At 40.9% G+C, this 27,632-nt stretch overlaps 1 long non-coding RNA gene across 3 annotated transcripts; it reads left to right on the top strand.

The window, feature by feature from the left end:
* Positions 1–27,632, top strand: LOC128852184 (uncharacterized). Of its 3 annotated transcripts, none has more exons than XR_008449882.1 (5): positions 1–86; positions 15,605–15,667; positions 19,688–19,906; positions 20,697–20,940; positions 27,567–27,632. It is a non-coding gene; the product is annotated as an uncharacterized LOC128852184 (long non-coding RNA). The 3 variants fall into 3 exon arrangements; XR_008449880.1 differs by having other exon boundaries at positions 5–538; XR_008449881.1 differs by lacking the exon at positions 1–86 and adding an exon at positions 13,609–13,839.

Below are 27,632 nucleotides of genomic sequence, written 5' to 3'. Positions count from 1 at the left end.
TGGCAGTTCAAGGCAGAGCTCTGCAGTGCACTGAAAGCTTTGTGGCAGCTTCATAAGCAATCCCAAACTCTGGAATATACTGAGCAGTGAGTTATTTGATTACACGTATTAAGTGGATTGAAATTGCTCCTCGTATATTGTTTTAATGAGGCTTGATCTGGAGTTTTGGCATGGCAAAGATGGAAGGAGCTTGAGAAAGAGAAGGGAGCGTCTTCCTTATACACTTAAGCCAGAAGGACTTGGAAGAGTGTTTTGGGGATTTAATGAATAGCTGCCTGTGGCTCTCCCTATGAAAAACGTAAAATGCTCATTAGTTTCTTCTTACTTTTCCTATATTTGTTGTGTGCAATTTTTTTGTCTGCTGGGTGTGTGATGTACTTGGGTTGTACCAGTTACTGGAAGTGTAGGATGTGCTCCAGGTGAGCTGGAGAGTGAGGGAGTGTGCTGCAGAAGCTTCACTTTGGACCCTGGCATGTCAGGCACAGATGGAGCTGTTCTACTTGGATGGGGCTCTTCTTGGGATGCTGCAGCACATAAGGTATGATAATAATTGAAACAGTTTCTGGTCAGTCTTTGCTGACATAAATACTAAAAATGACAAATATATTGGAAGCCAATATATATCAGCCAGTGCAATCCCAGGGCAAAAGTTTTCAAATTTGAGTATTTGTAAGTTTTAGGACCTTTCAAACATATAACACAATGCCATCAATAGCTTATTTGAACCCTTTAAAGGTATGTGTTGAGATTTGTCACTGGAGACAAGATCTTTTCCAAAATTAATATACTTCTTCACCCTGGTTGGAAGTGGGGTCAAAAAAAATCCCCTCTTCTACCGAAGGAAGGAATGAAGATAAAGGTAGTTCAAGCATTACCTCAAACTAAAGAATACTTTGCTTTTGTTTTATGATAAGGCTATATTTTGTAATGTAGACTATGGGGACAAAGGTAGTCATGAGTAATTGTAGAAGTGCAAATGAATGTGTTTGCAATGGAAGAGTGGCTGGATAATGTCCATCTCATAACAGTCCAAGATCTGGCAGAGGAAATTGCAAGTCTGGTAGAAAGGATTTTTAATAATCTATGAACTCAAAGGTAGCACTTTATGATTGGGGAATAATGCCTGTAACACCCGCTATTGAAGGGAGGGAAAAATAATCTAGGCAGTTTATTAGTGTCACCTCAGTAGTATGCAAGGATTTGAAACGATAGAGAACAGAGATAGAAAGCCAAGTAGAAAACACAAAAAATAAAAGCAACAGGAATTTTTCAGAGGTGAATTGTACCAGGTTAACTAATATATCTCTTTGACAAGATAATTCCTCTTCAAAGGAAGTAAGATGTAGAGATTTAATCTAGCTTCACTGCCAGTGAGCTGTGTGGGAGATTGAAGTAACCTGAGGGAGACAGGGATTTGTAGGCAGACGGTCAAGTGGTAAGGAACAGGTTAAAGATGAGGCCACAGAGCTGCTGCCTGAAAGGGCAAGGGTTGAGCTGAGGAAGAGAGCTGTGGCATTCCTCCTGCACCATCTGGAAAGCGTTCCCATTTAATTTTGCTGTTGATAACTTTGTCACCAGAAGTCACAGCATGCTAAAAACATGGGCTGAGGAAACCAGCTGGAAGTCGTTTTCTGACAAGTAAAGGATTGAAATATCATCCTAATGAAAATGGATGGAACTTCTAGGTGGCGTGGCAGTGATGGGACAAAATATAGTGACACAAAGGTGAAAGTGAATGAAATGAAGGCTTTGATACAAATGTCTTTGATGAGACACTCTAATATAATCTGCTATGCATAGTAAAGGTTGCTTGCATTGTTAAATGGTCTTTAGTTACAAATTCCACGTAAAGTAAGTTCCATGTTGGAAATCGAAAGTATGGACTGGATGAAGGACAATGCAGAAAGAAAGTAGTTATACATAACGTATATGAAGTCTGTTGAGTATCTCCCTCAAGTACAGGACCTTCTTTTTCTGTCTGTAATGACAGCACTGATTGAACAGAACTTTTCCATTTCAGGGAAAAAAACCTAAACATCATGAGGATTTTTTTAAAAAAAATTACAAATTCTGGAAAAAATAAAATCAGTATTTGGGAATGTTTTGATTGGCAAGAAAACTTTGGCTGTTCTACTGCTTGCTAAAAGACTTATTTTTTAAAAATTAAAGTTCCCAGATGTTTGGAAGGGAGCTTAATAAAAAATGGTAAAAATCATAAAATAGAAAAAATACAATAATCTCATTTATATGGATACATGCAGGATCTATATTGTATACTTAATACTTTTTAAAGCTAAAGAGAATGACAATAATATATGTTTTCACCTGTGCATTATCAGCTTTAGCAAAAGGAGGTTTTCAGAAGGTACTTGTTGTAAATGGTTGCTCAGGAATTATTTTCAAATCAGCGTTTTTCTCCATTGTGGTGCTCTAGACTGTCAAGACCTACTTTGCAGTGACTACCACAAGTTAGTGTAAGACTGGGGAAAGTATTTCCAAAAAATGGTGCAGTCTGCTGTGGCTTGAGGAGCTGGGGAGGTATAGGTTTGCACGTTCTTATGTTCAGAACATAGCAACAAGGAGAGAGGAGATGTAGGACTTGTTTTTGCTGTAATCACTGATAATTCTCTTAGATAAAGTATTTTTACCTTGAGTCACTATAATTAAACTTGCGATTCCAAATTAATGTGTCAGACTAGGGAGATTTCAAAGGCCCCAATCAGCTTGTTTATATTGGTTTGGGGAGTAGACACACAAGTTTCAAAAAACAGATTTAGGTGCTGGGAGTCAGACATCTGACTTTGCAAAAAAAAAAATATTACTTTTAATCTGTCTTGCTCTAGTTTCCTGTTAATGTGAGATCCCAAGCTGCAAACCAAGATTATCTCACCTTTTTCAAGGAAAAATACTTGCTGGCTTCTAATCAGCAGAGCTTTGGACAGAAAAGGGCTGAGAATAGAATGATTAAGCCTTGGTTGAAACCTCTCTTTCTTCTTCATGGCTTCCAGAACTCCATTCTAAGTTGCTCAGATGCACCTCCAGCACACAGGCGTTAATCATCTGCTGACAGAGAGAGGGTTAAAAGCCATTAGTTTTATAGGATTGTTTCTCCTTGAAATTCCATTGCCAGTTGACTCTTTCTGAGAGATGATGTTGAAACTGAGAATAAATTCAGTTTCAACATTTTCATATTCTTCACAGTCACTGCCAGGAAAGTGCTCAAGTCTTATGCAATAATGGCCTGGACTCTGTTCAGCATTTGCTGTGGTCGTAACAGCACTATAACGATCTCAGCCCCACGCATCCTGGGCGCTGGATGCAATCTGCTCAGATAGTCTTCTCTCCATAGGGCTGAAACTTCAAAAGCAGTCTTGGGAGTTGCATTCTCAGAATCGTCCCCCATGTGGCACTTGACCAGATGGACAGGGTGGCGCAGCATATGTACAGCAGCAAACCTACCCCTAAACTACCCAGCCCGGCTACCGCAGACAGCCTTGCGAGCTGCAAAACCCAACCAGCAAGCAGGCAAAGAAGCTAGTGCTGCAAGTGGCTTTGCTGCGGACCCAAACAGAGCAGGTCATGAGAGCTTGTTCGTGTGCCTGTGCAATGAACCAGCCCTCGCGCTGGTTTCTTAGCGCTCCTCTTGGTCCTGTGCAAACACAGGCTCTTTGTACTCATCCAGGTCCTGGGAGATGCAGAGGCCAAGGCACAGGCACTTCTTTCACGTGTCCCGCTTTATTGTTTAGAACAACACCTAAGCACCTGATAGTTTTCATTTTAACATAGAAATACACACTATGTAATTTATAATGTGAATTTCATAATCTACCTTTCACTTCCCAGCTTTTTAGGGAAGGCTGTCTTGTAATTGATTTCAAGAAGCTGCAGTGATTAATTTATTTATTTATTTCCTGCCTTGCACAGCTGTGTTGCTTGCTTTTCATTCCAGAAGGAGGTGGTGTTGTCCAGTGACTAGAACATTACAGCCTTTTCAGCTTGCTTATTGCCCCTCTCAGTTACGGCCCATATGACCTACAGCACAGGGACTAAGCTATTTCTATATCATTTTTACTGTCTGTGAAAGAAGGTTAAAATTACCAACCTCGTGGGACGTTGTAAAGCTTTAATGGGTCAAAAGTACTTTGAAATGATCAGGTAAATGATAGCAAATAAATGCCCAGACAGTTATTAGGGTTTGCTAATTCTCTTCTGACGCAAGAGGTCTGGTTGCTTTGAATTGTCTCTTCTGGTTTTTTTTTGGTAACTAGAGTGTTAGTGTGGAGAAACAGGAGTAGCTCATGCAAATACAAAACCCCTGAAGATGGAAAGAAACAGTACTTACATGACATGGGAAGAGAATGACTCAGTAATTAGTTCTTGGAAGGGAGCTTTTGATAGGGAAAGTGGATAAATTTAAAGGGCAGTCTCAGTTACAAAATAATCCCCAAATTACCTAATGTATTACCAATTTTTCTGTTATTTCAGGCCTATGAGGCAAAATGCTCCCAATTACTCAGGCAGCACATTCTTCTTTTAAGAAATCAAAGCAATCCAGAGGAAAATCACTTCTCCCTGATTGAAGCCATACCTCCACAGGCTCTCACTTCTCTCTCCGACCTCAAGGTTACTACGTGGAAATTATAATGAGAATGAGAATGAAACCTGATATATTCTCTGTCTTAAAATTTGTAGAATTGTGATACCCAAAGGAATCAGTACTTTGTGATTTATGGCTCCTATACTTTGTTATGAAGAAACATTAAACATCTTTATTTAGTATGTTAGATATTATGTGATCTAAGTTTGTTGGCTGATTGTAACACACTCACCTTTCACTCCCTAGAAGAGCAATACCCTTCTATAACTTCCTACACTGCTAGCAGCTTTGCAATGCTATACCTTATTTGTATTAATGCAAGTTTTTGGAGTTGCCTGGGTGATTATACCATCTGAGGCGTATTACTTTGCTGTGTAGCCTGCAGATTCTTTTGAATCATTTACTATGTTAATAAAATCTTCTATTTTTTGTTGGGTTTTTTTTTTTTAAAAAAAAAAAAGGCTCCAAACCTGATTTAGACTAACCTCAGCACATGGTATGTGCTTCTCTTCTCAGAGAGGTCCTGCACAGCCCTTGACTCCACTTCCATTAACACCAAGAAAAATTCCTCTTCTGGTAGAAAGGGAGTAAGTGCTAAAGTGCTAAAGTGCTGTTTGGGTGTGGGTGATAGCATCGAGCTGCACAGTATTTTTAACAGATAATACTGAAACATGAGGCAAACGTAGCCAAGAAAAAAAAAGACAACCCTCAATATTTTAAAATGAAGCTTTGTTTAAGCCAACAAAGAACACCAGGCCAGGAGTCAAACAGGTCTGTGCTCTATTCTGCCTTTTGCCTGGAAATCATGTTTCACCCTGAGTCAACAGTTTAGCCGAGAAGTAAAACAACATTTTTTTAAGGAGACCGTAAGTGAAGATGTAAGTACTACATCAGACTGACTGTGGGGATGTTAAGTTACTAGATCACCTCAACATGCAAAGTATTAAGCATTATCTTTACTTTGTAAACTTTAATTTATAATGCAGAGCTGACTGTTAAAGAAGATTAGCTGCTCAGTCATGTCACTTCTTTTCCATTTATTTTCAATTTGCATTTGGTTAAAAGAGCAAAAATTACTCTTTATAAAAGCTTGGGATCAAAACAGAAATTCAACAGGACAGGACTATACTACAGAATCACAAGTTTGCACTTTGGGATGGTTTATTTGGATCTCATGATGAGAAAGGGACAGATTACACCAGGGACAATGAAAGCAGGAAGCCTCTCTCTGCTCATTCATCTCATGGACACATGCATCTGTGTGCATAGTAGGTGTCACTATTTCCAAGAACATGTAAAAAAATCCCTTAATTAGAGAGACAAGCTAAAGCCTGACCTAGGAGCATATGGGGTCCGTGCAGCATCTCAGCCTGAGCCCTGGAAGGAGAGATGTAAGCTTGAGCCTTCACAGGTGGTTTCTCTAGATGCTTCCACAAATACAAATCCTACCAGTTAGAAATTGAAGGTCTAAAAAGTCTGCTTTATTCCGCTTGCTCAGGATAAGGGGTCTCTTGCTTTCCAAGAGTGTGATGGCTTGTGCTTGTCATCTCAATATGGTGAAACATGGTTACTTCTCTCTACAGAATGTGAAAAACTGCAGTAATCTAAAAACCCAGAAGGTGACAAGTCCTATGAAAATTAATTGATTAAAAGAATGGAGTGTTGCAAATCTCCTTTTGTTTAACTGAGAAAAACTGTTAAGAAACCATAAGGTGCTGCAATAATACTGGAGGATTAGATTTCAAGAATAGACATTTTACAAATTTACAGTAACTTTCAACATGTGCTTTTGTCCCATTGGAATAACCATTGATATATGCATTCTGTTGAACAGGGAAAAGATTATACACATTCTTTAAATTAAGCTTATCCTTAACTGCTTAGTTAAATCAAGGTCTTAGTGGGCTGTATACAATGGGAAGAAATACCTCACATCCAAGTGTGTGAAAACAGTCTGGAGAATTCTAATAAGAAATCTGAATTTAAGGTGCAACAGATTAAAATTCCTCTGGAAAAAAAAATATGCAAAGAACAAGAAAAAAAGCCAATGTGGCTTCACAAGGGACTGTTCAAAAAAGTCTGAGGTTAACAAATGAACTGTTCTGGAAATGGAAAACAGAGGTAGCAACTACATAAAAACATTCTCTGAATTACTGCTAGCAGGAAAAAATGATAGTTAAAAACCATGATGAGTTAAAGCTAGGCAAGGCAAAGCAATTCAGGGATGAGGAGGGGCATTTACAAGCATTTTAGTGGAGTCACAGGCAAATGTGAAATAGCCTGATAATCACTGAGAGGAGAACAATCTAAAACCAGCCCCTCACCCCCACCTCGCAGATACTCGAGTTCCTTTTCATATGCAGGCACATAGCAGTTTCAGGTCATAACTATATCTGGTAAAGTATCTACTGATTAAATGAGAGGAAAGATGTTTCAGAGCCAAGAGTGTTTAAAAATCAGAAGACAGAAGTGTGTGTGTTTGATGGTGTCCGGTGAACAAAGAAACAGACCGTGGGGAAAATTGTGGGTAAAAAAAACAGTGAAAGATGGTGGTACCCTTTCTAAAATGGGACTCCTGACAGTTTAATCAAAAAAACATCACTGCTACCAAAGCTGGTACAGCCTTGCAAGAGCACTCTTCTGCCTAGCATGGCTATGGTTATGGAATAAGTCACATGCCAGAGCAGAGAAATCCTTCTCATGTATATTTTGAATATGTGTCAGTGAAGCACTTTTACAGCATACTCTATGCTCATAAAGCCTTCTGGAGCATCCCTGTTGTCCCACACTGAATTCCTCCTGCCTAGCCATCTGCCATCTTTCATGTAGCCATCAGTGAGAGAGCATCTGCCACGTGAAAATAAAAGTACAAAGGTACCACCTCGAAGAGCAAAACCTGGCATGTATAGTTTGCCACCAAAGCAACAGTGTAATATAATCTCTGTATATTTCATATACTCATTGCTTTGATTGAAATAAATCTCCTGATGTTCTGCAAGAAGTATTCAGCAATGGCAGCACGCAGGCAGCCACCCACCCACCAATGGCACAAATGGGAACTGGAAAGTCTTGTGCGAGGAGGGCAAACAAGGGCTAAATGGGTGAGACCAGGAGTGCCTCAGCAGGGAGAGTGAAGGTAGGCTGATAGGGCAGGCTGGACAGCGAGGAGATGCGGCAAGACTGGACTGGGTGTCTAGAGCAGGCTGGGTTGGGAGTCATGCCCTCCAAGACTCTTAGGTCTGCACCAAGAAGCTGGGTGCTGCTGGCCTGGAGCGGCCCCTCAGGAGGTGGAAGACATGGATCTGGAGGAAAATGAACTGAAGAAGAGTGGGTTGAGTCAGGGCTGGGAGAAAGGTCTGTAACTTCCCTGAGAATCTACAGACCAGGAAGATTTCTGAGTTCATTATCTCTCCACTGCCAACAGATGCCTGGAAAGATCTGACAACACCTGTCCCTGTCCTTGGAGAGCTCATGCCCAGGAGGGGCTATTGCTTGCCGTTGGTAGGACTGAGCTTGGAGGTGAGGGCTCAGCCCTGCTAATGAAGCACAGGACTGGCAGCCTGCTCAAACCTCTGCTTGCATCTCCTTGCTCAGGTGCAGGAGCCTGGCAGTGCTCTAGACAGTGAAGATCAAGACATTTTCTGTCACTGCTCGTTAGGTAGTGCCAGCTGCTCTCTGTGTTGAGGCAGAGAAGAATGTACTGTGTGGTAGTGACATTCAGGGCCCATCCATCCCTGGAAGATTTACTTACAAGGACTTAAATTAAATACCATGGATTATTTTAATTCTACAGTGTTTTGGGGAAAACCTTAGTAACATTTTTTGACCAGACATTTCTGTGCATATTTTCCTGGCTTTACCACTCTCTTCACACAGGCTACTTATGTGGAAATATTTCCTCCTGGACTTTCCCCTTCTAGCTGCGCACCTCAGATTTGAAACTGGGTAGTTTCCTCCTTTTCAGCACCCAAGTCCAGCAAGAAGCACCTGAAGGGTGGAGAAGACCCCAGCACAGATGCAAGGTGTTGTTACATGTAAGCTGTACCTGGTGCAGGTGGCATCACTGAGCAAGTGAAAGGTGAACCTGGAGCAGAGCATCCCTCAGCATCTACAAGCTGTACTTTTTCAGAGGTTTCAGAAGTTTTCCAGACACCTCTTTTTGGGTTTTTTGTTTATTTTTTTTTTTTTTTTTTTTTTTTAGAAATTAAACATTATTTGGGTTTGTAACATGGGAGGTTTCAGCCTGGGAAGTTGTAAGCGTCTAAAGGCAGGAAATACAAGGAAGAGTCAAATGAAGTCAGTAATGGGCAATGCCACCAGACCAACCTATAACTTAATATTGGTAAGTCTGTAACCGCATACTGAGAAGCGTTTACTGCAAAAAAAAAAAATCCATAGCAAAATAGAGAGATCATTGGAAAGATTGCAGGATTCAGGTAGTATATATTAAAATAAAAGGAGAAAAAAAGTGGTTGAGTGGTACTAGCTGGACAGGTGTATGTACCAGTTTTGTGTTTATTTAAAGAGCAATATAATTAATGCTTTTCAGCAGCAGCTGGTCTATAGCACCAGCAGGAACTTTCTAAAACAAAGAGTAAAAAGCTGCAAGCTCCAGCTACATAATTTCTCTTCATTAAAATAGTAAATTATCAAATCACTTACAGAAGTGAAATAATAGCAAAATCCTCACACACTTCCCAGTCCCAATTTACAGCATACCTCTTATATCCCTATTTGTGCTAATTTGTTCATGTGTGGAAAGATCTCTCTCCCTCTCTCTCAGTTACACGTGCATATTCTTTTTTAAAATTTAGAGAGAAGTCTCTTAGTGTGAGGTTATTTTTTATGTACAAAACCAGCGCACAAAAGGTATTGTTAAATAATTGAGAGGTTTCCAAACTGGACAGGCCTGTTTCACAATGGCAGAAGTGATGTACCATATGGTAGCTATGTTTATTTATATTATGTCTTCTGATACACTTTTATGAGTGGAGGCACTGAGGGTGACAGGTTATTTACTGATAAGTCCAAAGTAATATGAAGCTGGAAAAGACTGATAAACTTTTAATATTGTGTAGTTCATTTATCTCTTAGATACGAGTAACTATTTCAGCTGTAGATATGTCGACTTAAGTAAACAGAATTCCCTTTTAAAATGCCAGTAAATGAGTATGTGTCATGTGAAGCCTGTTGCTCTTAGCGTCTGTGTTAATCATAGAGGAAGGATGCCTACAAGTGTTTGAAGAACCAGACAGGTCCAGGTACGTAAACTCAGGCTCTGCTGCCTAGTGTGCCATGAAGCGTGCTGCTTCCCTGGGCTTTTGTTTCAATATCACTCATTCCTTGCAAGTGACCGTATGGCAGAAAAATTATTTAGGAAGTCTAGGAGTTCACAGATCTGCAGCTTGCCGCCGGCAGTGTGACATGGGGTGGCACATCAGTGGAGACAGCGGCTGTGGGTCACTCTTTGTTTCAGTCTCAGCCTGCATCTTGTGCAGATGACAGGTGTATTCAGCTCACATCCCGTTACTAGGCAGTAAAAGGTCTCTGCTTCTCTGCTGCAGCACTCAGTCATCTGTGTGAAATGCGGTTCCTGGAACTCGTCAAATATAACCTTAGGTTTTATACTTTGCTGAGAGGTTTATGAGGCCATCTGTCTTGAACTGATGACCTGGCACAATGTGTTTTCTCCAAAAATTAGACAGTATTTCCATAAATATGACTTCTGGTATGAATTTCTGAGTTTTGCTATTTTTCTGTAGAATGAGAATTATTCAATACCTTATAGATACCACCAAGGAAAAAATCAGTGCCATGAATTAATAATAATTTTGAGTCTACTTTGGTATGAGCACTGAAAATGCTGTTAGCTGGGTCTTACAAATTACAGATTGTAATTTGAGGCTTTTAGTAGTGTGTTTACATGCTGTCTGTCTGTCTGTCTGTCTGTCTATCTATGTCCAGGAGCCAAAGCACAGCTCATTTTGTCACTGGCAATCTTCCTCACTTAATTCCTCATCTCACTTAGATCTGTACAGGATATTTCTGAGCTCTCCCCTTGCCATCATATCTAAGGGACTTCAGAAGTCTTATGTACAGTTTATTAAATAACTCCTAAGAGGCAGAGAAGTACAGTTTTCTGAATTATGATTAAGGAACTGAGACCTTTATGTGGAAATAAATGGGATTCAGGTGCTAAATAGTTTCCAGAGTTGGTATGAGAGATTTTAAATTACTGGGACTGGCTGCTGTGCATGTTGAAAAGCATTGCAACAAATCTGTATGAGTCTATAGGTGCCAATGCATTTTGAAATCTGATACTAAGAAACTTACCCAAGGGCCAAGGTTTGCCAACACTGCACTTATTATCTTGTTCTTATTTTAACATTTCAACAGACATTGTGATTATATTTGTATTTTAATGCTTGGCGCTTTTTTTTGTTGGTTTCATCTTGCTCCATCTTAAAAACTCTTAGCTTAGTAAGGAATTAATTCGCTCAGCATAAGTGGATTTTACAGTGGTGTAAGTATCAACTAGGATTTTTCTGCCAAGACTATGGTCGTGTTAGATGCTGTGTAACTTTCAGGGTGAATGTATGTGTTGCGCCAAACATAAAAACTGGAGATAAGTTTTTCAATTCATATGGAAGCATCTAGAAAGTATATTTTTTCAAACCTGCTAGCTGTCAAATATACAGCACAAAGACAAATTTATTTGTTGACAACCATGCACATTTCTGAGTTTATCAGCTTACTTGGTCGTGCTCTTGCATAAGTGATTGGTCTACAGGTTAATTATATCATGGTTACTCTATGTTCATTGATAGCGCCTGGAAGACTAGGAAAGAAGTGACATCTTGTACCCTAGGGCAAGAGCACAGAAAAGGCCGACTGGTAGCTGGAAGAAGCAGCAGCTTAGAAATGAAAGTAACAATGCTAATAAAAATAACCCAATGTGGTAACATCTTGTGAGTGTATTAAGAAACAATAAACTGAGACTGCACATTAATGATATTTTCATACAAGGCAACACACGTGGTAAAGCTTTTCTCTTGTCATTAATTTTTAGTGAGCAGTTGGATTTCTCAGAAAACCATGCAATACCGAAGATTTTTACATCAGTGTGGCCAATTTATTTTATTGATCCAGTTACAAGTGCAGTGTGGAACTGTGCCAAAAAGCCATGGCTGAAATGAATCCCTGTACCCTTTTAGCCACTTCACTCTTTGCTATAAAAACAGGACAAGACACACATATCCGAGTCTCCATGGCAGCTGTGCCACCTGCACCTTCCCTGTGCTGGAGGAGAGCACTCTGCTCCTTGATTCTTTTCATGTGTGCTGCTCACCCTGGGTGCAGGTCCCAAGCAGCCTAGGATGGCACAGCAGGCTCCCTGCTGGGCTTTGCTGTTGGCAGCCTGTGGTCCCAACTGTTGGATTAACACTGCCTTTTGTCCAGGAACTGGCTTAACACTGCTTTTTGTCCAGGGACCGGTTTATGGAGAATACGTGACTGGTCCCTCCGGAAGACTGTCTCCTCCCACGCAGGACCTATGCAGCTCATAGGGATGTAAATGTGTGGCAGCATACAGATATAAAAAGGTGAATGGATTCCTGAGAGCTGCCCAGCTTTCAGCAATCCAAAAGTAATCCAAAACTCTTGGGCTTGCAAAGATACTCTCCTTAAATCTTTTTATTTGTATGCCTTAACAAATAGTTGATTTTAGTGAAGAAGATGTTACCAGAGGTTCTCTGTTTTGCTGATTACAGATTTATGATGTTGGATATCTGTTACAATATTTTGTGCTTTTTTATTTCTATTTTTGGTTTAATCCAGGCCGGTCAACTCAGCCTCTCGAGTTAACTGAAAAACTACAGAATATCACTTAACAGCGAGAAAAACAGTACTATACTACACCATTGCAGATGATATTAGCAAATTCCCTTCTCTGAATCCATCAAGCTTCTTGGAAGAAAAGCAACTTTGTCCTGAAAATAAAAGATGCGTGTCAACAAAGGGCATCAACTCTTGCTAATATGGCCATTTTAATTTCATTTCTATATTGTTTAATATATGTTCACAGAGTAATAGTGAATGCCTGGATACTTTGGATTACAAATTTCTCAGTCAGCCATTCTCTGGTGATGTTACAAAAAGGTTTTATTTTAATTTAATTTAAAGTCATGCTGAGAAGCATGGGATGTTTTTATGCTGAATTCATATGTTCTGCCTGTAAGAAGCCATCATATCCTTAGGACAACCTTTTGCCTTCCTGCTCTCCCCATCCCTGCATTGGGCTGCCCTCTTGCAGTTTCTTCTCCAGGCATGGAGAAGGAAGGATGGCCATCACTATGGCTGTGGTGACTCTCTGCATCCCTGCCCATGTCTATTCCTGCTTCCCAGTGCATTCCGAAGCCTCTCGGCTGCTTTCCTCACCATCTGTCTCTGTTGCTTAGGGCCATGTGCCCCAGCCCTGCTCACACAACACAGCAGCATTTGCTGTGAGGGCCAGCCAGCCTTCTACATGTGCTTCCTCCACACCTGCTCTCAGGTCTGATGCTGCTCTGCCCCGTGGCGGCAGAGGGGCCAAGTTTGTTCAAAAAGTGTGCACGATGTGCATTGCCAATTGCTTTGTTCTACTGTTTCATCATGCAGAGATGAGCCCGTGTGTAGCAGGAACAGTTAATTTGAAATATCGGTGTTGAACTTGTGCAGAGTGTGAAATAAAAGACAAAGCACAGCCACGTGCAGCCTGAAGAGGCATAGAGAATGTCAAAAAATGCTGATTGGCATGCTACAAATGACTGGCTGGCATTTACAGAAAAAGAATGTTTCAGTCTTTAAAGAAAAAAAAAAAGATCCTCAGAGTGCGAATATTTTAGGTCACACATTGACCATTTATTACAAGTTAGGATTTGTAAGCCTTTTTTCAGACAAAGTTTATTTAAATCTCATCTTCTGTTGCATTGACATATCCTAACTCCCCTCCACAGCTGCTTTTCCACCTGGGATGCTTGTGGATCTGCAGTGAACTGGCGCTAAAGGGCTGGGGCTGCTCCTGCTGCACCAAATTTGGGTTTGGTCTCTACATTCACCAATGCCTTGAGTCTGGGAGAAGCCCACTCACCACCTCTGCAGGACGAAGTCCCTTGGTGTACAGGCAGACCTGGTGGCAGCATGGGTGAAGAGGCTGGGTAGATGCCAGCTCCACCTCCGATACAGCAGGATGCAGCCCAGCATAGGTGATTATCACAGTCAGGTACTTGGAGTGGTGCAGAGACAGCTTATTACACCGCTGGGGGGATTTTCAGACTTGCTTTTGCTGTGATTCATTATGAAAATAAAATAAACCAAAAGAGGTTATTTGCAGAAAGGAAATATTTGCAGCAAGTCCAAGCTGAGAGCAGCCAGGCCTGGAGTCCCAGCAGCTGAGATCCCAAATGCTCCTGACCCCACAGGGACGCTGCTGGCCCCTGGTCCTCATTCCACTCAGGAGCTTGGTGGCACTGCCAGCCAAGAGCCAGCACTTCCTCTGAGTCTGCAGAAATATTTATTTCTTGATGAACTGGAAAATGGTGGCAGAGAGTTATTTGGCTTGGACAGCCCTTCAGTTGCAATCAATTGCACACTACATCCCCCCTGGCTTAAGGAGTAGGACCGTGGTGTGCCCCACGGAGCATGGATGCTGGCACACAAGAACCCTTCCCCAACAAGTGCCCAGTCAAAATGAGAGCACTTCTTTGGCTGACCAGAGCTCAGTACATCCACTGCTGATTTTCCCTTGCCTACAAAGCACCTGGGCTGGAAAAGAGTCAATGTGCAGGGAGGTAAACCATTGGGAAATGATCCTGGGGGCTTTGGGAATGAGCAGGATGGTGCTGAGTGCCGCTGTTTGGTGCACAAGCAGCCAAGAAAGCAGGATCCAGCCTGCACTGACCTATCATGGGGATGGCATCCATGCTCGGCAACCTGTGGCTGGGAAGAGGCAAATGCAGCAGAAAATTGCCTCCAGTCTTTTCTTGCTGGTCCTGGGGTACCACCAGCCAGCTAAAGCAGAAAGCCCTGTGTTTAAGTGTTTGCAGAAAGCTGTAAATTGAGAGTTAGTGTGTGTAATCAGGAAACCTAATACACCAGGTGGAAACAACCAACCTCAGTTATAATTCAAGCTGAATTTCTATTACACAAAGAATTTTTAAGTAAGTTCTGGAGCAATTTCCAAAGTCAGCAATAAAAAAAAAAAAGTGTCTATATCACCTCAAAGGAGGACAGACAAATTTAAGGAAAATAAGGTAACCTGAGAGATAGCCACTGGCTGAATTCATGTGGTTAGAAATAGATGCTGAGATATCAATTTGTCTGCATTAATTACTGTCACAAATGTAGGTTTAGATGCACCATCGCTTCTGGCTCTGACATACCTATACTTTAGTGAAAAACAATTGCTTCCATAGTACAGGAAGAAACAATGGAATGATAAAATCTAACTGTATTGGAAACAAGCTTTCTGAATGAGATTTGTGGTTTGCTGTCCATTTTGTTAAGCTTAATCTTCTCTCTACAGTAGGGATTTTTTGGCAACTCTGTTGATTCCACATTATGTTTTTGTATGTTTTGCCGTTGGGTATAACCTCATTTTGTTCCTAATTTCAACACAAAGGATGGAATAAGTAAATATGAGTGTATGTACAGTATACACACAGAGATGCATACACACACACACACACACAAATATATGTATGTATTTAGCAGTAGGTATCTGTGAAACCAGAAGATAACAGATGATTCTGTGACACCATGAGCATCCTACAGACTGTCAACAGCAATTTCCTATTGTGCATAAGCTTAAGATCTTTGCAGGGAACCTTTGGAGACTATAAGGTACCATTTTATGGTATATTGAGTTTCTGATTAGATTTCCTTGGGGGTTTTGTTTGGGGTTTTTTGTGTTTCATTTTGTTTTGTTTTGGTTTTTTTTTAATGCAGTCTGTCATATTCCTTTTCTTTCAGGCCTTACCCTTGTCCGACTATTTATGGAGCAGAAGCTTACTTGTTCTGGTCCATCTTTCTTAGGTAAGTTTGAAACACCAAAGTTTTGGCTGCTCTGGTCTGTTTCAAGCCAATCCTCCAGCTTGAAGGAGGACAAAATATTATGAAGACATGGTCCTGGCCAGGCCATCAGCCATCAGCAAGCACCCAAGTGGTATATCTGGGTGTTACACTCTTATTCAGACCTCAGGCTCCACATGAGATGTTGGTATCGTGCTTGAGAACAGAATGATTTGGCGTAACAGGCCTGACTTCAGATAACGCTGTGTGCACAGGGTACTCTGGAGCTCCATGTGGAAAACAAGGGCACTGTGATGTGTACTCTGAATTTTCATACAAAATATTATGAAGATAACAAAAAGTGTTATCTTGGGCATTAAAGTTGGAGAGTCCTCTCTGAGATGTTAAAACTTTCCTTCCATAGTATCCTTTGGAGGGATGCTTACAAATAATCTTCAGGAATATATATTCAACGTAGACTTCAGTAACCAATGGTAACCAACTACTCTTTTTTTAAGGCAGAGACTATGAAATCATATTGACTGATTTCTGAATACTGCAATACAGTCTTTTTTCCATCCAAGACAATAAAATGTGTTACAAGTTTCTTTTTAATGAAAGAGGAAGCAAGGCCTTTGCGTCCTGCAACATCTGCTGGGAACATAATCTAAATTGAAAACGTATGCTGTTCTTGTGGGGAGGGAGAGATCTTCCAGTGACAGAAAGTATCCAAAAAAGTTAATGCTGAAATCAGTAAAAGAATCATGCATGACAGGGGGAGAATGAGCACGTAAACTTTCTTTTTTTGGGGAGTGGGTTGGGGTGGGGTAGAGACAGCCAAAGGCAAGAAAGGGATGGGGGAAGCAAGGAAGCAGGATTGTCTGTGTATTGACAAAACTGTTTATTTGGTCCTGGCAAAAATAAATCCCACCATATATTCCCTCTAGCTTTTTCTTATTTATAAAGATGGAAAGCCTAGTCTGTCGCCAAGACCCATTATCCCTTGACTTGAGTCAGACAGTGTATCTTGCTTATTGAATCAGGGAATACTGTGTATTTTATGAGGACAGAAAGGAAAAAAAGATGTTAATTCTTGTAACCTTCCCCTGTTTATTAGTTTTAGCAGCTCTACCAAAATACGAGAGCTCATATTATAGGTATAGCAGAATGAGGCAAATAAATAAATAACATCTATTGAAATATAATTAAATTGCCCCACAGTGTGCCACCAGTGAGGTGGTGGGATGGTTCTGTGATGAGGTGCACAGCATTTCCAAAACACTTCTGGTTTTGATGTGTCATGAATTTCATCTTCCGATGTAGGGAGAGCACTGGTTAGCTTGATTATACCTGTGCTAAGTTTGAAAACATTTCTTGCATGTTCTTTATGTCTCGCCTAAGCTCAAGCATCCCTAAGTATTTCCAGTCTCCTCATAAATACACCTTTGTATTCTGCCTAATACATAAACATCACAACTCGTGTCTGAGAATGTTGGGAATTTTATTAGGTTCATAAAGTTTTAGTTGCGGTCTAGCCCAATGAGTCCAAAATAAATAAACATGGAGAGCAAAAGAGCAACAATTTCATACCTATTTCTTCTCCTGTCCCTTGAGAATTTCCCCAGTACCAGTGAAGTACTTGCTGCTGCGGTTTCTGTGGCTTGCTATCAAAGTACCTGCAAGCCAGTAAGCAAGAGGCAGATGCAGAAAGGAAAGCAATTGAAATGGGCTATTTTTACCTTTCACTGATCTTGTCCATCTCTTTCCACCTTAAGGACTGAGAAAAAACTGTGAATAATTGTGAATGAGTTGTGATGGCCATGTTCCCTTTGTTGATGCCATGAGTGAAGTTGCTTGGTTGGGACAGCTTCCTAGGCCCTATGGAGTGGGCACGTAAACAACCAGGATGACATGATGGAAATTTCTCTCAGGGTATAGTGAGAACTAATTCTTGCTGGAGGTCTTCAGTCTGGGGTGGTCTTTTCTCTTCTCTGGACAGAGAGCCATGAGAGAGCTTCTTCCTTACCACAAAGCTTGCTGGGCCTACATCTGCCAACACAGGCAGTTCAGGTGCATGCAATAGTATGGAAAAGAAGCTATGAACTACACCAACATTTTCACCTGAGCTATGGGTGAGTATGGTCTTTGCTTCAGGATATTATACTCCATATTTATTTCAGGCATCTACTTGCTCAGCGGAACAACGAGGCTTAGGACTTACAGGGTACATAGGACAGACACTGTCATTCCTGCTGTCTTTGTGCAAAGATATTTCATTATAGCGAGACAAATCTAAATCCCATGAAGCCATCATACACTTTAAAACAATTCTGTTGTGAGCCTTCAACCTGCCAGAAAAATATAGCACAGCAGACTTTTAAAAACCAAGCCAAAGTTCACATGGGAATCAATTATGTGACTTAGGACAGTTACAAAGCTAAATGTATGATTTTTTTGCACATCCATTGCAGAAGCACCAGAGCCAGAGATTCCACTTTGCAGGAAGATTTGGGAGGCAAAATTTTAAAGATCAAGCCCCAAAGATCTTTCTGCTTGTTTACATGCACTGCACTCATTCTGTTTCAAAGATATTGGAAAATTATTTCTGGGATGTAGCAAATGGCATAATGCATGTTACAGATCTCATTCCTAGTTAGCTGCAAATCTTACACTCCATTTGGGGGGAATAGAGGTGGCTTTGTATTGTTCAAGAATTTTTACAAAGGAAAAGATCTTTTTTTTAGAGCAGATAGCTGTAACTGAGCTACAATTGGAAACCAAAGAAGACCATGCTAGTTTTTGTTTTTCTTTTCCTCAACTCACAGTTGGACTGTTCACTCTTCAATTTGGTTGAAAAGTTTTCAGCAAATCAAAATCTAGTTGGAAATCTACCCGCAGCTTTAAGGATCCAAGATACTGGACTCTTGAAATGGCTTGGATTTTTTCAAGACTTTTTCAAGCTTAAAGATGAGTTGCTGCCAGGTATGGTCAAAGGTGGGAGCTACCAGGCTCTTAACCCTGGGCAGATGCATCTGTAGGAAGACAGCGGAATGTTTTCATTTGGGCTGAGGAATGATAAGTCTTCCCATCCTGTTCAGTGGTCAACTCTTCAGGAATAAAGCTCACTGCTGTGCACTGGCTGACTTTTGCTGTCTCCTGCTTCCCCTGCCAGTTCCTGGCACCCATGTTTGCACAGCAGGGAGACTGCCTGCCTGGAATGTGCTGAGGGGCAGCAAGCGTATGCCCTCTTGGACTCCTTCAGGCATGGGAGGTGAATGGAGAAATGTTTGCTTCACTGTCGACTCAGCTCCTGGTTAGGAGGAGGTAGAAAAGTAGGGCAGCTGCTTGCTCTGGGGCAACACTGAGCTTTGGGGCAGGCATTCCTCTTGTTCCCATACAGCAGGCTGATGTCTGGCCAGGTGTTCCTACTGGATGGCAAGGCGCTATCTGTCGGCCTCCAGCGAGCTGGCCTCCACCACTAAAACCTTCTGTATCTCCCACCTTTTTCTTCCTGTGGTTTTGGGATTTTTTCTTCTTTTTCTTTTTTAGTATAAGTGTAATAGCCCAAATTGACTAATGTTCCTTCCAAGGCAAAGACCACAAAACAGAGACTCAAACCCACAGAAATGCTTTCTTTCAAAAATTACTCACATTTCATGAAGCTTTGCTTATACCAAGGTGACACAGCCAAACCCTCTGGTGGTTCAGCTATGCAGTCTGAGAAACGCAACTGCATTAACAAAGCTGCTCTCAGATGTAGAGCAACACTTTTCATCTTTGTTAAAATACCACATTGCTACTCCATTCCTAGCCTGTCAACATGCCTTCTAACTGGCCCTTCTGCCTGTCCCACTGGAAATTAGGCATGTGTTGCCAAGTTCCTTACAGCTATGTGAACTAAATATTCACTCCAGAATGACTTAGAGATGTGGAGAGAACCACTTCTTTGCTCTTCCTTTTTCAGAAACCTAACTAAATCTCACTATTGTGCAAGTTACTTTTTTCTTTTATTAATAACACTATATTTCATTTCATCCTACACAGGGACAGTTCCAGGCAGGCGGCTGCCCAGCACTTGTACTCTTAAAGAGGGAAAACAATGCAAAGAGAGGATGTCCCTGGAGGGAGATCATGCCCTGCTGCATCTGCTCACATATGCAAGACAGATTTTTTTCAAGCACAACAGCCAGATGGGAACATGACTGCCATTCATTCCCCTGGAAACACTCCTCTTTGCTTTGGTGCTGAATGTCTGGAAGCAGAGTGAGTACACTGTTTTGATGCTTTGTCACAGTCCACAGGGTTAGCATATAACGGATGCTGTCTGTATTTTCAGTTTCATCCTTGCCCCCAAAAGATAAGAACTCTTGGAGATAATTGGCTCTTCCAGTGGCCTGTAATGAGTGACATTCTTCCTTCACAGAGGCGTCTTTATAAAGCAGCAAACAAAGTAAATGCGTAGAGTTGTGTCCTATTTCAAAATATGCTATGAAAATCATGAACTGAGCTGTGCATAAGAAGTGGTTTAGCTGACAGTATACTTTCACCGTTGAATATTTTAGATCAGCTGCTATAGCTACAAGAAGAAAGTCATATACTGAAAGAAATTGCCCATAGAGTATATAACAAGGACCGAAGGATGGCTTTGTGTTGAAAGCAGTGGACTGAGATTCAGGAAGGAAGGTTCAGTTGCTGACCTCTCAACACGCTTCCTTTGTGCCTTAGTTCTCCACCTGTGAAACAAGGAAGCAGTACCCAAGGGAATATAGGAATAAGCATATCCTTATAACTTAAATCTTAAGGTTTTGGTATAGCAAGCAATGGCATTTATCACAGTTCAGTTATGATAAAACTTGTCCAAATAGCACACAGATGCTAAAAAGACAGGAACAGCATTTTTGCATAAGTGGAAATGTTTTCCTGTAAGCAAAACAGAAATTATCAATAGCTGTCATGTCATCATTTCAATGTGGTGAAAGTGGAGGTGCAGTTTTTCATAGAAGAAACGTGTCAAACCCCTTTTGTTGGCTGAATTTTTTTATTTTTTATTTAGTGAGTGATTAGAATCATCAAACTGTAGGAAAACAGAATGGAAAGAATGTCTGGAGGTCATGTGATCCAACCTCATGCTGAAAGTAGAGCTGACTTCACAATTAGTTGAGGTTGCCCAAAGCCTTTTTTTGGTGAAGATTTGCATGTCTCAGAACAGGAATGCTGCAGCCTGTGTAGACAACCCATTCCTGTGATTAACCACCCCCACAAGAAGAATCCCCTTCCTTCATTCCTCTGAGAGGCAGGTAAGAAAACACCTATTTCCCAAGTGCCAGCAAAGCACAGTCCTAAGCCGGACACTACACTGTTTAGATGTGCTAAAATGCAGGTACCTGTGCACATATCTGGAGACGAAGACTTTGGCTTTCCTGCTCTAGTGTTGAGAAATTCTTGACAAAGGCTGAGGCCAGACTCTCTGCTGATTTTTTCAGACATTTGGTGAAGTTTTTCCTTTTTATGAATTTATTTTACTGGTAATTCTATCATAAGGGTCATTAACTGCTTGCTTTGAGCTTTGGGGTTCTGTGGTTCTTTTTTTGGTTTGGGGCGGTGATTTTCTTTGATTGTGATATTTGGTTAGAAAACTTACCTGATTTTGCTTTTAACCGTCATAATGGGAAAAAAAGTCACTTTCACTGTAAGGTGTCGCAAATCATAGACCTGTCACTCTGATAGTTGTAAATCTGTGAATAAATTCTTTTGGTAGGACAACACGCAGTGGGAGATAAAATAGGAGATAGTATATAATCACCATTATAGAGAGGGTAGGATGAAAGTAAATGTAGTAGGAGTTTGCTGGTTTTGAATAGCTGTTACTGGTACCTTGGTTCAATCTAGCTCTAGCAAGCTCAGCTGAACAAAATCATAGGATCAGATGAAAGACGCAGATGAAATGAGGCTATCTATGAGCAAAATTTTAGTTGACTGAATCTGAATGTTAAGTAGCCAGCAATTTTTCTTTTATTTCAAATAAAAGCGGTTGGGTGTGATCATATACAGTTGTCTTCTATGGATCAAGATACTTCATATTTTTGCTGAAAGTGGCAAAGGACGGGCATGTCTTCTTGATGATGTTCCAGCGTTCTGGGATCCATTTTCTTTTATCCCTGTCTTGTAGGTTTTATCAGACTACCAAGGTGAATTTTTATGATGTGGACAATGAACAGTATATAACCTGAGACACAGAGTTTCTAAGTTTTTTCTCCTCATTTGTAAGGGAACAGTGTGCACTATCACTTTAACATCTACAAACAAAAACTCACTTTAAGATAAATACAAAGTAATCCTGATAATTCATTGACAAATAGCATTAATTCCTGTTTCTATGGGCACCAGACATCAGCAAGTTTCTGGATGCTACTTAAGCTGCAACAGCATGGGGGGAAGGAAAGTCTCTTCTGTCATTTTCACTGGTGTTCAATCAGAAGTTATAAGTGCGTTACATTCTGGTCAATAATTTTTTATGTATAAGGTTGTCAGACATTTTGAGACTTGGTAATGAATGTTTTCTGAAAAAAAATAGACCTTTCAGACAGCTGGATTGTTTGGGGCTGGAGAGGCTAATGTAGCAGAGAAGGCATCAATTTGAGGAGAAATCTGTGAGAGATATGGTCTGCATATGAAGAGGACAAGCTACTGGCACAAGAATTATAATATTATGGATAGCTATATAAAATACCAGATGTAGAGAAGTGGAATGCCAAAAAAGCCAACAAGATCTCAGTGGGAAGCTTTTGGCTTGTCAACATTAATGATCGAGCATGACACCATGAGAAAGGAGAAATTTTCCAGGAATCAAAATCAGGGATGTGGTTGCCGAAAGGAAGTATTCCAGGGAAAATGTCAGATAGAGAGTTACAATGCATTGCTGGTAGGACTAGGTCTTAAAACATTTGATTAAGGGCGTTCCAGTTTAGACACCATTGTGTTAAGGATGATAACCTAACCGAGAGAATACCAAATAAATGGGAAGTAATTGTGTTGTTCCACTGCATGCTCCAGTACTGTTGCCATAACACAGCAGAGTCCCTGTAGGCAGAGCCTGGGTCAGAAGATCACATGTCAGGACCTGATGTGTCTAACTTGCAGGACTGAGGCAGGTATTCCCCTGTGAGCAGAAGATCGTGATAGTCCTGTGTTTTGTGGGCAATGACATATAAGCATAGCTAGAATAAGCCAGATGTCTTCTACCAGTGGCAAACCACTAAATGGACATCTCAGGTTATTCATAATACTCACTAATGAAGTACCATAGGGATACCATGCTGGCTCCAAAACGCTGCTTCTTTCTGGAATGACAGTCCATTTATCATTGGATGTATTTCTGATGTATTTAAGGCAGTCACTTTTCCCACACTCTAACATTGCAGCTCCACATTTTTGGTAGTAGCCACTCAGAAGTGTTATAATTATGAATCAGACATTGGTTTTAAGGCTTGCAGACCTGTCTCATAAAGCTTCGATTTCCTCAGCCATTTGCAATATTCATGCATCTGTCACATATACAAGGTATCTAGACAGGGTACTACCAAATACTGAAGCTTGCCAGGCACAATACTGTATTATGTCTGTGGACTGTACCTAATTAAAGCCTAACTAGTGCTTGACAAGTCACTGGCACATGATCCAAGTCTTTCCTATTTATCAGGGGTACAAGTGGTTTGTGGTCAGTCAGAAGTTTAAATGACTCTCTGGAAGAGCATTTTTATACATTATTCACATGCTTCTTTTACAACGAGATACTTTTCAGTTTGCAGAGAGTGTTTTATATCATCAGCGAATGTCCAGGAGCAGTAAGTAGCAGCCCTGCTGATCTCACCAAATTGCAATAATTCAGTAATCTGCAACACAGTTACAGCAGGCGACTGTGAGTGGTCACAGGAAGGGAGCACTGGTGTACTTCAGGTAGGGCTTCAACTCAGTTGAAAACATATTCTCATACTATGTTCAAATATCAGGTGCTTTCATTTTCCAGCAGTTCATTCCAAGGATATATTATTGCCATTCATAACCCGGCATTCATTTCATTTTGACATAGATTCAGGAGTTTGCATTAATTTATTACTTTCTTAGGCCAATTTACCTTTCCTCAGTCTGCCCTTATGCGTAGTTTTTGTGCATGTTGTCTCAATAGTTCAGCTAGTTTTGATATAGTCCAATGTTTATTGCGTTTTAGACTCGAATACCAAGTGTCTCTGCAAATCTAGACCGGCTTTTATCATGTTTCTCTTCTTAATGGCAATATCCCAGGACTTTGTCTGTACAAGCAACTATCCCTTTCCAGGTGCTACAGTAGCCTTGTCATTTCCTCTGGAATATATTGGGTGCAGTAGGGATGCCAAAAGGAAGTCTGCGGAAAGATTACCATCCAAAAGGCATAATAAAAGTAGTTAACTTGGCGCCATCTGGGTGTAGAAGAATCTGCCAAAAACCATTTGCGGCATCTAAAAGGGGGAAAAAACTTGGGCATTCGTCTTGGAAAGATGTCATCCACTGTGGATAGGACAATGCTTCTCTCAAGCACTTTGTTTTGTTGATTTAGGTCAAAGGATATGCTGACTCGTCCATTTTTGTTAAGTCCTTATAACCGCTAGTAAACACTATTCAGCGGGTTTGGCTATTTCTTCTGTAACACAGAGCTTGGACTGTCTGCTCCTGCTCTTTGCTTGGGAAGCACTGAACTGAATGTGTTGCAACTCGCTAGACACATAAGGACCTTATTGCATTGTGTAGGGGGAGGTTAGTGGTTCTCTTTCCTCAAGTGCTTTTATGTTGTATTCTTTTAGTGGATATAGCAATGCCATTGGTGTGTCTTACCAAACAGTTAATTTTTGAACCCCTTGGAACAAGCATGGTGCCATGAATGTCCTGTAACACTGGAAATGACTACAGGTCTTACTGGCATGTATGTTCGTCCACAAGTACAGGTGATCCAGTCACTCATTGCTGAGTTTTAATCAGTTCTTTCCCACTTCTTGTTTCTGAATGCTGTCCTGTCCCCTTCGACCCCCCCCCCTCCCCCCGCCTCCAGGGACCTTCCTCCTGTTTCTCCTTTGCCTTCAGACCTAGGAGACTGCTTCCTGACTTTTCATTGGCCTGCTCCAATCGCTAACATTCTGAGAGCACCCTACTCAGTTGTTATTGCCCAACTTACATTTCTCCATTCCTGCTGGAGTCAACACCACCAGTGTGGTCTCAAGGCTGCTAATACCGAAGCTGTCCTGTACCCTCCTGGAGATGTCCCTCATCTGCTAGAAATCTGTTCCGCTGCGGCAGAAAACGAAGCTGTGGGGGCTTACAAGGAGTTTTCAGTGCTGTTGGCCAGTGGCTAGAAAGGACACGATGCACTCAAATGCATGTACATTTTCCCACTGTTCTCCCTGGCAAAGAATTAATTCATGTTGCAAAAAATTACTGTAATTTTTTTTTCATTTCCTCCTGTTGATTTACTGCATGCAGGAAGGTGGGTAAGTTGTGACTGTGCTCACTTTTGGCTGAGACCACAGCCAATAACATTGCCAAAAGCCAAGAGCTGTCAGAGCCAAAACAGGAGGTTTTCAAAATTGAGAGTTGATATTGATTGCTCTTAATTTTCTTGACCAGAGCTAGGGGTCTGGTGTTAAGGAGTCGGCACACCCCTTAGAAAAGATCAGGCCTCAGTCTTTTTTTTTTTTGTAGCACTTAGAATTGAAAATCTTTCCCGTAAATGTTGACTTGAGCTGCTGCTATTATACAAAAGGCATCACAAACTCATTTGACCCTCAGAACTAAAATTTTCTTCTACCTCCAAGTTCCAGTCCCACATCCTGCACATTCTTCATAACTCCCTGTTAAATGCTTCCAGGTGGACTTCTCAGTGAATAAGGAGCTGACCATTTCTGCACATATGTGTGTTCCTATCTGTATCCATAATGAGGATTTACATGTCCCAGTATGTACATGTATATTACTGTTAATTCTTCATGCCTATAAACATGCCTTCTTTGTGCCTTCATTCTTCAGCCTATAAACTGAGGTGCTTTAGTTGCTGGAATCAGGAGAAGAAAGACGAAATTACATCATCCTAGCAAAGTAGGAAATGTAAGACATGGGCATTTCCCTTTTGGAGTAATACACATAGGAATATGATACTAGAAAACACTAGGACAGCTAGGAGATCTTAGCCAAGAGACACTGAGATCTTTTCCTCTTTCTCTTCTTGTTATTTTTTTTGTTTGTTTGTTTTGTTTGTTTTTCTATAAATGTGAGAAAAAGAAGGAAGGAAACGTTTGTAGTGGCCCTTTTCCATTCCTAAAACTCATGCCCCTTGTAAATTGCAGGACTCTGTATACCACAATAAGGAACTCTGAGTGCAGTGTGCTGCAAGTAGTTTAAAAGCTACTTTAAGAGAAGTGCATACTTTTCATGCTTTATACATTTCCAAAAATATCAATCATTTGTTTCTATTTGCCTATTCTGCACAACTAAAATTGCAAATTATATGAACAGAAAGGAATGGGTAGAATAACGTCATTACATACCATTCAATATGCTTTTATTTTTCTGAACTACTGAGTGTTAAAAATCTTTGAATGTGTGAGAAATCCTCTTGGTAGACCCTAGTTGCATAGTGAGTTTTTACATCAACAATATGAAGTGTGTTGCTCTCAGAAACCCTTTGGGGATCAGAGGTGAGATTAATTTGCTCTCTGATCCACTTTGTTTGGTAATTATGACTCAAATGAGCGGTGCTTTTGAAAGAAAGCTCTGAGGTCTCATTTTGTCACAGTGACAGTATCCATAGTTGTCTAGGAACTTGTATTTGCCATATGTTTTTTTCTTTAGCTCTAGTGATAAAGTTTAGAGTGGTCACTGAATTTGACACACACGCTTTTTCACTTGATTATCTTAGACCATTAAGAGTTTGTAAGTGTTTCTAAAACCTAAAATAATTTTAAGAGGTAGATATAGGTTCAGATATTTATCTTTAAATATTTGGAACAACAATAGTAATAACAACCAGCAAATCAATTTTTTCATTATGCTTTTCTAGCTAATGACTGGCTGTACAGGAACCATAGTTCTGACCCGTGTAAAGAGAGAAAACGCCAGGAAAAGTCCCATGCAGTTTGAGGTTTTCAACAAGAGGTGGTGCTAACAATTACCACAGCCAGAATGACATACTTGTAAAATTTCTATAATCTATTCGTGACCAAAATTAAAGGTTTTATGTGAGTACATGAGCTTATGCAGTAGTAAGGCATCCTTCTATTTATGAGCTGTGTAATTGTACGTTTAGCCCTTTTTCGGCATAGGAAAGCCACACTATAATGTATAATAATAACCTTGGTAAGTGTAACACCATTAAAGTTAGAATAAGTGGTGTGCGCAGCAGAGCAATGATAGGGTGATGACAGAGTGACATGCTGTAACCAGCACGGCATAATAAGAAGAGTCTTGTTGTTCCTGCTATTAAAAAGACTGTTCTCTGTACCAGCTAACTTTCGATTCCCCAGGAGAAGGGAAATTATGCTAAGCCTCACAGAAGCACTAGCTACATTTATAGCGGTGACATTTGCTGGACATTTACCCAGAAGCTGTTAAAGACCTGGAGACATCACAGTGTCGGAGAGAGCAGAGTCTCAGGAGGTCCCAGTAGCCCCTCGGGACAGCTGCAGGGACCACATCACGGGTAAACCTTGCTGATGTGCTCACCTTGGGGTGCTTGTCCAGACTGAGCCCTCCCAGAGCTCAGTGGACAGTAGAATGCACCAGCCAGACAGCAAAATAAAAAGTGCAGAAAAATGCCTTTTTCACAAATGGTCATGAGGCTTGTTGACTGATGCAGGGGCTGATAACTGACCTTCTCTCTGCCTCCTCTGTTTTCCCAAAGGAAGAAGAAGAGAAGTGGCAGGTGCCCACTGGTGCTGAGTGCAGAAGACTGCAGCAGATGACATGG

This window comes from Cuculus canorus, chromosome 4 (genome assembly GCF_017976375.1).
Source record: "Cuculus canorus isolate bCucCan1 chromosome 4, bCucCan1.pri, whole genome shotgun sequence".
Classification (NCBI taxonomy): Eukaryota; Metazoa; Chordata; class Aves; order Cuculiformes; family Cuculidae; genus Cuculus; species Cuculus canorus.
The sequence above is the reverse complement of the archived record's forward strand: the minus strand, read 5'-3'. Positions and strand labels throughout refer to the sequence as shown.